Raw genomic sequence first — 12729 nt, 5'->3', positions numbered from 1 at the left:
CAACCTCAAATTTTCCATCATCAGGATTAAGCCTCGACATCCTGAACCCTTGCCCTTTCACTATGTTCTTGAAGATGTGATTGGGATGCATGCTGGTCCTATACAATAAACTGTTTCTATGACATCCTTTCCTATAAATTGTAGTGGAAACTGTGTTATCAGCTTTCTTGTAAACTTTTACATCAAGAAAATTAATTTTACTCCATAAGGTATTCATATCAAACCTCAGGAAGGATGTACTTCCATTTAGGTGGTCAAAAAATAAAAATAATTCACATTCAGATCCATCCCATAATAGAAACAAGTAATCTACAAAGCACCTGTAAAAATAACTTGTTTACATATACAGTTCCCTAAAAATGTATCATTTTCCCATTTAGCCGTTACTAAATGTACATAACTATTCGGTGTGGGTGTTCCCATCACAACACCTTCCCTTTGCAAATATAATTTCTGATCAAATAAAAACACATTATTTTCAAGTATTAGTTCCATCAACAAACATGCTGGATCTATAGAACTGTGAGTTAAAGATCCTTGCTCTACTAAATAACATCTCAGCATATCAATGCCTTTCACATTAGGTATCGTAGTGCACAGGGACTGTATGTCAAGTGTGACGAATAACAAATTTCTAGGATCCAGAGATATCTCATTTAAGAATTTATATAAATCATTTATAAACTGTTTCATGTCCCTTAGAATATATTCATTCTTGTCTACTATCGGTCTTAACATTTTCTCTATATAGATAGATAGAGGTTTAGTACACCATGCCTGGCCTGAAACTATAGGACTGATTGGTGGACATAATAGATTTTTGTGTATTTTGAGAAGCCCGTGAATCACTGGAATGGTGGGATCACATACCAAAAAATACCTGAACATATCATAATCAATACATCTGCAAAGTAAACATTCATATAATGCATTATAAATCCTAGATGAGATAACATTTATATAAGATTCAGATACCTTTTCATATACCTTATCATCACGTAACATATTTTTCATAGAATCAAAATAATACTCACGGTCCATAATAACAACTGGACCACCCTTGTCAGCAGCTTTAATAACAATGGATGGATCACTCTTAAGATGCTGCAGAGCCTCCCATTCACTGCTATTTAAATTCACATATTTCTTATTCTTTTGATTCATTACAGTATGCAACTCAGATTCGCAAATCTTACTAAAAGTCTCTAAAATCGGATGACTGATGGAAATGAAAGTGCTAGGTTTTCTAAAGTTACTTGCTGAATTATTTTTACCAGATAGTAACTTTAAACCAACAGTCCTGACAAACATTTTTAAGTTCACAGTGGCTTCAGTTAGCCCTACTGCTTGTGAGGGTACAAACGACAAGCCTTTATTTAATCAAGAGCACTCACTGTGATTAAGTGGCTTCAATGAAATGTTGCAGATATATTGATTCCAATGGGGAGTTCATACACCCAGGTTTTAATAAAGCTTTTAAATTTAATACAGCAGCTAGTTGTGATACATCTGATGTGGTTTATTTAGCAGTTTGCTCTTGCAGAATGTTTTATGTAGGCAAGACCAACAGACATTTCAGAGATAGAATAAGAGAGCATAGATATGATATAAAGAAAGGACATCTTAATAATGCATTAGCCAAGCATATACAGATCTCTGGGCATACACATTGATTCAAGTTTTTAGCTATGGAGAGAGTAACAACTGGTTATAGAGGGGGGGAATATAGAATAAAACGGAGGTATCTGAAATAAAATGGATAATCAGACTGGGGGCTGATGCCGGTTTTGGCCTTAATGATAAGGTACCGCTTAAACCCCTCTTGAAAGATAGACCTTTGTATAAATAAGATTATATGACTTCATACTATATATATATATATATATATATATATATATATATATATATATATATGGATCCCCTACAATTTACCGAAACGCCACAACGCCGAAACACAAATCACCGACACCAAAAGACCGATAACACAGATTACCGACAATACACACAACCATACATGCACTAACCGTAACCCAAACCCTAACCCTAAGGTCCGATACAACCGCACACTTACCCTACCCGCACCCTAACCCTAACTCACTTAACCCACCCCTAAACCCACAGTCCGTCACTATCGCACACACACCCTACCTGCACCCTAACCCTAACTCACTTAACCCACCCTTAAACATATATTCCGTCACTATCGCACACTTACCCTACCCGCACCCTAACCCTAACTCACTTAACCCGCCCCTAAAACTACAGTCCCTCACTATCGCACACTTACCTGTCTGCTCCCTAACTCTATCGCACACTTACCAAGTCCGTCGGGTTCTCACCTTGTCGGTCATCTGTGTTGTCGGTCCTTTGGTGTCGGTGATTTGTGTTTCAAGCGTTGTATGCTTCGTAAATTGTAGGGATCCATATATATATATATATATATATATATATATATATATATATATATATATATATATATATATATATATATATATATACACACACACACACACACACACACAGAATACCTTTTGTATTACTTTTAATGCCAATGGAGAGAATAATGTATTCAAAGGGAATTTTTCTGATTGGTTGTTGGTCCTTGACCATACAATATGAACCCCATAAACAATCAGTGAAATTAAAAAGAATGAACATTTTTACCAAATTATTCAAATTCTGACATTAATCCCATATGCATATTCCTAAACTACTTGTCTGGCTGTCATCTCTTGCTCAGTGTTTTTCTGATCTCCTTCCACAGAAACATTACTAATGCCACTCATATACAGTTTAACAATGATATCAGTCTCCTATTTTGTTCATATAGACTATGTGCACTGATGTAGTCACTGTAAACTAGATTCTTTTGTTTGTCATTAGCTGAAGGACTTTAAGCATTAATGAATGACAGTGAGGCCAAACTCATGCACTTCAAAAAAACATTTCAAAATGGACGTTCAGATCCTCTGCAATTTACTGAATAAGGTGCAACAGGACCCCTAGAAATTTGAAACCTATAGAATTCTCACTGGTGAAATCCAGTCTTTCCAAACACATGCTAAAATTATGGCAAGAGCTAAGCACATTGTACACTGTCAAGCATCAATTAAAAGTAGAAACCAAAACTGCTCTTGTTCAGACCATTCTTAAATCAAAGCTCACTTAATGGTCATTGCTTCTAGCAAATACCATGGAAAATGTGATAAAAAAACTAACAAAAACTTAGTACAAAATCATATTGCTCTCATCAGGCCAATCATGATGCAAACTCTTTGGAATGTACCTGATCAGGCACTTGAAACAGCATGAGAGATCACAGAGGTTACTCACAAAAAGAATATAGGGAGTAAAACATTCTAAATGGACTCTTTCAAAACCTTAACCCGTTACTCAGTCTCCTACAGACTGCTGTGCAGTGATTTATGCCTGACCTGCAAGGTATCCTCTTATCCTACAAAAAATGAATTTGATGCATATCTGTAAAACAAATAGGATCAGAAATACCCATTATAAGGACCTAAACCTAATCTGTGACATAAACAGGACATGTTAGAAGGGGATAGGTATGTACCTCAAAGATTATCCCTAACATTATTCAAATTTAACTTGGACCAATGGGTGGGAAATCAGGAAATTTACCCTAGGTTGGCACCTATGATCCTAAATGGACAGGAGCAGCCTGTGAACACTGCTGAGTATTTATTGAAATATCAAAAAAATATAAGTGTCATAATACATTTTCTCTAGTAGACTTATTTCAGACATCACAACTGACAAAATGGGTTCATGTATTTCTGACCAGAAACATATTTGTTTTTTGAGAAGCATGAATACACCAACTATATGTAGCCACTTTGGATAGAACTCATAATACTGTATGTTATGAAACAAAAGAATATTATGGAATACTACTTGTATAAGAGAAGCAGTTAGATAGTGTAACCTTGCCTACTAACATGTTTTGTTACATATTCTGTAATAAATGCAGCTTCATTTGTGTAAAGAAAATTACTGCATGGATTAAATCATGGGAGCATATTACTGCGCATGAGAATATATTGAAATATAACAAGCATCAGCAGTCTCTGAAAAATGATTGCACTATTCTAATGTCAATTTAGGATATGAATTATGATTACAAGTTTTTTTTCCCAAAATGTGTCAAGTAGAGTTGTTTTTATGAACTTAAAGTCTGTAGTTTTGCCATGTTAGTGAGATTACATTACACTTCACTTTATGATGGCAGTCTGTTCTAAACAATAAATGTCTTGCCTTAAACTTCTTTTGTGTCTTAGCTGATTTACTAATGATGGACAGAAATAAGGAACCTCTTAACAAATGCTTTATGTGTACAAGCCTGTATTACAACTGTAAAATTCCTTGGGATATTGACACGTTATTTAATATTTTGTTAAATTTCGGGAAAACTTTGCTAGGCTTAAAATGGTAATTGGCCGATAGCTTAGCAACCACCTATGAACTTATGATCTTTTAACACAATTTGTTGCTAGTGAACAGCATTAAGAACACCACTAAGTTAAGATGGCTTTACCTAGGTAATAAAATGTTGCTGTCCCAAATGCAGTTTACCTATAGACTCATACACAAAAGACTCCATCCCTGCCTTGGCTGCTTACTTGACTGGCATCAACCCAACTGATTATTTGGGTAATCTACTATTCATTTACTGATGATACCTTGACTACCAGCAATACTACAACCCAGGTGATAGAGTTCTGGAATTTACTGTCCCCAGCAAAAATAATTCCCTACTTGAGGAGGCTTAAAGAGCACAGAGTTTAAACAGCTTCTCTAGCATCCTAAAAACATCTTATTTTCAAATAACAAGTTTAATATACTTAGCAACAGCTTTCTGTGGTCTCATATCCTCATAGTAATGCCTCTGTCCTTAACAGTGTTGGAATTATGAGTCCACTCTAACACCTAATTAACTTAAATTCTTCTAATGCTGTGTAATAATATAAACTTATTGCAAAAAACTTCAAGAGATGCCAAACTGAACTAATCATATTTCACTAGTCAATAACTCTAGTCCTTCCCAATTGCTGCCTATTAGTAAGGCAAGATGTCTTACTGCTATTCTATATGTAAGACAAAAATACATTTTCCATACCAACCACTCTACCTCTTAGGTAGAAAAAAGAAGTTATGCACTCACCATAATGTTCCACCTGTGTTGTCGATCTTCGTTCATTCTTGATGCTTGGAAACGGCTCGGCCATTATACAGCTTGCACCAACCAAAAAACTCTTGAGCTAAGACTCTGCCCACAGTGCTCCTCTCTCCATTACCTCAGATCGAGTTTGCAGCCAGTAGGAAGAGCATACACAAAAAGGGCAAGTAGAAGCAATGTCCAAAGTCAAACCCTATGCAAAACCCAAGACAAGGGTTTGATCCCCCAGAAAATCTGCAGGAGGGGGAAGGTGGGTGGGATGTCAAGAATAAATGAAGGTCGACAACACAGATGGAATGTTATGGTGAGTGCATAACTTCTTTATCTGATGTTGTCAATCTTTGTTCATTCTTGACGAATGGGACAGATTCCCCAGCTACTTTAGTTTATAGGTGGATTTATGGAAGGATATTCCTGAGAACCATAGAGCCAAAGGATGCTCTTCCCCTGGAGACCATATCCAATTTGTAATGAGTGATAAAGGTATGAGGCATAGCTCAAGTTGCAGCTGTGCATATTTCATCCATGGAGGCTTTTGAATGAAAAACAGCTAATGTGGCAATTGATCTGGCGGGGTGTGCTCTTACAGGCACAGATAACTTTCAGTTGTTGTGTTTATAAATGAAGGCAATACAATCTCTCAGCCATCTAGACAAAATCACTTTTGAGACAGCTTTTCCCACATTTGGGCCAGAAAAGGAAATAAATAACTTATAACAAAAAATCCAGGCAGGTTACCAAACCTAAGATGATCCAAGTGCAATAACTTCGTTGCCAGCAGTAAAACTAGTCCAAGTAAAAGGTCTTTATTCACAACAATAAAACAAGCGCTTTCGCTCAGCTTAATGCTGAGCTTTCTCAAGTTCATATTAGAACTGCCAAATGGCAATGTTAAATAGTCCTTTCAAAGATCACTAATTACATAATTGATTATTTAGTCAATGTAATTAGTTACAATTAAATAATACAATTAATAAATGGAAGGCACATCACCAGGCCATTAACTTATTTAAAACAAAATAATATGTCAATGTTATTTGTTTGTTTAAATCCATAAACTAGATAAGGAAATACAACGGCAAAGAACAGGGATAAAAAAGCAAAATGCCACTACACATTAATGTTTACATTTAAAAAATGTTAAAATGTTATACTGAAGATGTTTAGACTTACGTTAAAAAATATATTATTAAAAAATTAAAATATATATATATAAAACAATTTAAGATATGTAAAGCCATATAAGGCTGTCTGGAGCTCAAAACCTCACAGGCGTGCCATTCTGTTTTTAAGGATGCTAATGATGTTAATATTGTCATTCAAGCCTGGGGGTCTACTGGCGTCCAACCTTAGTTGCCAGAGAAGTTGTCTGTATTCCAAGGTTGTCTCCCAGTCACCCCCTCTGGCATCTGGCACCACATGTTCTAAAACCAAAAACCTAAGTTCATAATTGGAGCATGTTAGGGAGTGTTTAAAAAAGGCATTAGAATCTTTCTGTCTGGAGATATCATAAAAGTGTTCATAAATTCTTTTTCTAAGGCTCCTTTCAGTTTTGCCTATATAGAAACTAGTGCAGGTAGTACAGTACCCTAAATAAACTACCCCTTTGCTCGCACAGTTAGTGAAACAGTTAGAGTTAAAAAGAAAATTCCTAGAAGGGATATATAAACTTGAAGTATTGAATATAGCAAAACATTGTTTGCAGGCTCCACATTTAAATGTACCTGTTCGAGGGACCTGTGTATTCGTCAAAGAATTATGTTTCCCTTCGAATAGTTCTTTAAGGTTTGTGTCTCTCTTTCTAGTGAACTTGGGAAAAATGGGTATTACCGTCTTTAGTTCTTCATGTAGGGTAAGAACTGGCCAGTGTCTTTGTATAACTTCTTCTATTTCCACAGAATTGAGGCAATAAGTGTAAATAAAACTACCATGAGTTGCCTCCTGTGTTTTGCTATTTGCTGTAGCATTTGAGGAAATATCTTTACCCAAAAGTGGGGGGTAACTTGTTTCCCTGTTGTCAATGACCTCCTGTGCTAAAGTGTTAACAAGTGGAACAGGGTACCCTCTTTCTATGAACAAGGACTTTAGAAAATTAATCTCCTGTAAAAAATCACCAAGGGTACTGGACATTCTGGAGGCCCTGATGAATTGTCCCTTAACAATGCCCTTTTTTTGGTAAAAGGGATGCCCACTTTTAAAATGTAAATAAGAGTTGGAAAATGTAGGCTTCCTGTACAGTTTAGATTGTAATGAATGATTATCCAGGTCTTTATATAATGTAACATCCAGATAATGAAGTTCAAAATCACTAATAGAGTATGTAAAAGTCAAGAAATGAGTAGTGGAATTGAGGTACTCAATAAAATTCAAAAATTGCTCATGGGTGCCCCCCCATAAAATGCAAACGTCATCCAAAAATCTTTTGTAGTGTATTAGATGTTGAGCACAACTTGTAGAGAAAATAAATCTTTGATCCCATCTATGTAGTACTACATTAGCATATAATAAATAACTTATTTGACTTCCGGGACTCTTTAGTCCTGTCAAGGTAAAAACATACCTGTCTATGGATGTCCAGTAAGTCTAAGCAATATTCACCCTTGTTGGAGAACTTGGTGAAGAAAACTGGTAACTCAATAGATTGGTTAATATTGGATTCTGAGACCACCTTAGGAAGAAAGGAAGGGTTAGTTCTCAACGATACCATGTCTTTGTGAAAAATGAGATATGGGGCTTTCGCAGATAATGCTTGGATCTCAGAGACTCTTCTGACAGAAGTAATGGCTATTAGAAAGAGAGTTTTCCAGGAAAGGAATTTGAGATGACAAGTAGCTGCTGGTTCAAGGGGGAAAAGTACTAAGGATTGCAAAACCAAGGTTAGAGCCCATGGGGCTTTGAGATCTTTGAATGGAGGTTTTAGACATAAGACACATTTGAAAAAGACCTTGCATAGGTGATGGGAAATTAAAGAACGGTTGTCGTAGCCATTGTGAAAATTAGAAATGGCTGCTAAGTGAACTATAATGGTGGAATCAGAAGCTCCTTGGTCAAAAAGGGAGGATAAAAATTCCAACACTTTTTCTATAGGTGCCGTAAAAGGGTCTAAATTTGTTTTCACAGGCCCAAACTGAAAATCTCTTCCATTTACTGGAATAGAGTCTCCTGGTGGAAGGTCTATGGAAAGCCAGAATAATTTTTTGTACAGGGAAGGTATGTTATTCTGCCTGATGACTAATGGAATTGGAGGAACCAAGCTGTGAGCTTGAGAGTGTGGAGGTCAGGATGCACCAGTCCCTGTGGGTGAGAACTGGATCCAGAATCCATGGACGGTCAGTCAAGTGAGATTATAGAAAGGGGACCCAAACTTGCCTGGGCCAGAAAGGGGCAACGAGTATTACTTTGCTTCGCAACCTTTGGGCTTTCTTCAGGATGAGTGGAATAAGGGGAAATGGGGAAAGGTGTAAAGGAGACCTGAGGGGCAATCGAAAAGGAGACCATCTCTTAGGGGCTCCCCTGGAGGGGGAATTAGGGCAAAATAGCTGCTGCACTTGTTGTTCATTGGGGAAACAAAGAGATCGCAGCAAATCTGGCCCCATTGGTGAAAGAGTTTGTTTGCCACTTTGGGATTGAGAGACCACGCATGAGGCAGTAGAATGTGTCTGCTCAGCTTGTGTGCTATCACATTGGAGCTCCCCAGGATATGCATTGCCACAAGAAAGTGGTTGGAATATATCACCCATTGCCATACTCTGAGAGCTTTCAGGCAAGGGGGGGGGTAGGATTTGGTTCCACCCTGTTTGTTGATGTACCATACCACTGACATGTTGTCTGATTGGATAGCAGCTGTCCCCAGAGGAAGAGCAGATTGAAAGGCTTGCAATACTAAGAGCACTGCTCTCTTTTCCAGGACATTGATGTGGAAATTGTCCTCTTGCGGGGACCAAGTGCCTTGAATTGTTATTCCCAGATAATGCCCCCCCACCCAATCTGGGAGTTGTCCGTGATCACTATGGCCTTGGGCTGAGGGAGAACAAAGGGACGGCCCATTAGGATTTCTTCTGACTGTATCCACCAAGATAGATCCTTTTTGCAGTGACCTGTTACTAAGACCGGATGAGTCAGCGGATGAGTTAGAATAGACCACTGGGAAGCCAGAAGCCACTGAAGTATTATCATGTGAAATCTTGCCACAAGAACTAAGGTGATGGTCACTGTCATAGATCCTAAGGCTTGAAGGACAAGTAGAGTGGACACTGTTTTTAATTAGCTGTACTTGAGATTTTGCTTTTGCAGCCTGTGAAGAGGTAGAGAAGCTACATATGAAACTGTGTTGAAGCAGGCTCTTCTGAATTCTAGATCTTGAGTGGGAGACAGTTGTAACTTTTCTTTGTTGACTGTTATGCACAAAACATTGAATAAGTGCATGATGAAGTCTGTGGCTTGAAGCAGTAGATGCCTGGTAGTGGCAGTGAGGAACCAGTCATCTAGGTAAGGAAACACCTGGAATCAGTGAAGACTCATGAGGGCCGTGACTACTGCCATGCATTTGGTGAACACTCTGGGACCTGTGGTGAGGCCAAAGGGCAGTGCTCTGAACTAATAATGACTGGATCCTAGCTGAAAGTGGAGAAACCTTCTTGAGTATTTGTCCAGCTTTATATGGTAATATGTGTCTTGAATGTCTATAGGCCACATCCAATTGTTTTCCACTAGAAATGGGAGAATAGTCTGTACCATGACCATCCAGAATTTTGTTTGCTGAACAAACTTGTTCAGAAGGCTGAGGTCCAAAATTGGTGTCAAGTCCTCTGTCTCCTTTGTCACTAACAAGAACCTTGAGTAAAATTCAGATCCTATCTGATCTGGTGGGACTTCTTGGATAACTTTTTTTCTAGCAACTTTTGGACCTCTGTGGCTGCTTGATCCCTCTGATTAGGTGGAACATCAGGGATTTTTCTCAATGATCTTAGGAAAAGGGTGAAGGGGATATGATGGCCTCTGGCAATGATTCTCTGCACCCAGGTATCAGAGGTTATTTTTGCCAGGCTGTTAAGTGCAGTGAGGGTCTTCCCTGACTGCTTCCAGAGGTAAGCAATTGGGCCTCCTTTCAGGAGTGCTGGTAGGACTGTTCAGAAAAGGAGTCTCTAGAGCCTTGATTTTGCAGGCTGTCTCTGCCACGGGGCTGGTGTCTTCCATTTGAGCCCCCCCATCCCCCCCCATGCTCCGAGAGAAGCTATCACCATGTGTGTCCTGGAAAGGTCCTGGGGACTTCTTTAACCACATGATTCCACTCCTATGTTTCCTGGAGTAGGATCAGTGAGGAAAAGAAAAACGAATGACTACAGCAGACATGGTCTTTCTTTCTTTTTCACACCCAGCTAGTGTGTCATTTACTTTGGGGCCGAACAAAGATGATCTGTCAAAGGGAGTATTGATGAAGGAAGACATGAAGGGCTCCACAAATTCACACAGGTGCATTCAGATGTGACACCTTATGGCAACCCCTGAACCTGCTGCTCTGGTCGTACCCTCAGCTGCGTGTGCAATGAGGCACATGGACAAATTTGATATAGACTCCAGGATGGCCAGCTGTCATGACAGCATCCGATAACTCCTTAATCAGATCTCTTTGGAATCTAGTAAAATGTGCCATGAAGTTCAAAGACCTGAGTGCGAAGGTCAATGAAGCATAGACCTGCTTTCCAAATCTGTCCATTGTCCTAGACTCCCATTTGGCAGGATGGACTGTAGGACTCTCATCAGCGAGCTCCTTCTTGGTGGCAGCCAACCACCATAGCATCTACTGCTAAACCCTTGGCCCAATATTGGTAGTCTTCAGGAGCTGATAAGATTTTGTCTGGTCTCCTGGGAAAAGGCTCTATAGAGTCAGGGGCCTTCCAAGCCCACTGTGTGATCAGCTTAATAAGATCATCAGTGGGTGGGGTCACCCAGGAAGTAGATGGTTGAGCACTGAAAGCTTGCAAGTATACAGACTCCTCTGAGGTCAGGTCTTAGGGCTGCCAGTTATCCCTCTGCTTGAGTGTCTCCAGGATGTCTCCAAGAGAGACATCTTCAGGCGGTAACCTGGGGAAACCTTCCCCTTCATCGAAGTCCGTGTCCTCTGTGACAGATCCTCCGGGAAATCCAAGTGCTTCCTCTTGCATGTCTTCTTATGGGGTAATATAATGTGTGTGTGTGTGTGTGTGTGTGTGTGTGTGTGTGTGTGTGTGTGTGTGTGTGTGTGTGTGTGTGTGTGTGTGTGTGTGTGTATATATATATATATATATATATATAATGTGTGTGTCCACTTTGTAATCTCGAAATACTGAAATCTTGAATTTCAGTATTTCGAGATCACAAACCCAAAAACCTATAAGGCTGACCATTAATAATCACGAATATCACAGTCACGAAAATAGTATAAAAACATGTAGTATGCCTTTAACTCCTTGTACACAGTACCTAAATCAAAATGGCTTCTGCAGTGTTTGAACGACCTGGAACCATAGGAACCGTCTACCAAACAATGGTGCCACAAAAAGGAAATAATGTATTAATACTAGAAGGCTATGTGTATCATCTTAAAAAAAAGAGGCAGCAGAAAGAACTACTGGTGCTGTAAGTGGAAGTCTGCATGGAAGTGTAAAGGTAGGCTAATCACAGGATGTGTACCTACTGGAGAACAGCTACAGAAGACAGTACCCCACAATCACACAGGCAATCCTACAGAGGTAGAAAAGTACACCATGTGTGCAGAATTGAAACACAGAGCTGCAGTATCCAGGGATGTACCCTGTCTGCTCATAGAGGATGCCCTAGCGTCAACATCCATGGATATCGTCCCTGACCTGCCTACTAGGCGTGCTCTACTGCAACAAGTGGGAAGGGTGCGTCAGAAGCTGACTACAGTTCCAGCAGATCCATCTCTAACACTGAGAACACTCAATGTGCAGAACTACCCCATTAAAATGGGTACATTTCTTGAAAAACGTATAGCGGATGTTGCCGGTGACCATGTAGTGATAGTGTTTAGCACTATCAACAACTTATTTGATCAGAGCCATGCCACCATCTGGCTAATGGACGGCACATTCTTTTGCAAAGGTGTAATCTGCAGGCAGCTCTATAGTAGACATGGGCTGGTCCAATATGGTGGATACAGTAACTCAGACCCTCTAGTTTACTGCTTAATGAGCAAGAAGTCCCTACGTGCCTAGAACTACATGTGAGACTGTTTATTTACTCTGTTTGCAGAACAGGGATCTGACACTGCCCTAAGATATAAGCCATAAGAAATAGCCGCCATGAAAAGCATACAACTTAACATTAATCCTGTGAAATCCAAGGGCTGTCTATTTCATTTCGGGAGGAATGTATGGCGCAAGGTACAACAGTTAGGTCTGGTCCATCTGTACAACACAAGTATGCCTTTCCAAATTGCAGTTAAGTCATTGATTGCACTGGCCTTTTTGCCTGAGGATGAAGTGTTACAGGCATTCCAGGAGTTGAAGAAGACCTTTCCTCCAGAAGGG

Source organism: Protopterus annectens, chromosome 9.part0, assembly GCF_019279795.1.
Source record: "Protopterus annectens isolate FY-2018-M chromosome 9.part0, PAN1.0, whole genome shotgun sequence".
Classification (NCBI taxonomy): Eukaryota; Metazoa; Chordata; order Ceratodontiformes; family Protopteridae; genus Protopterus; species Protopterus annectens.
This window is presented reverse-complemented; position numbering follows the sequence as displayed.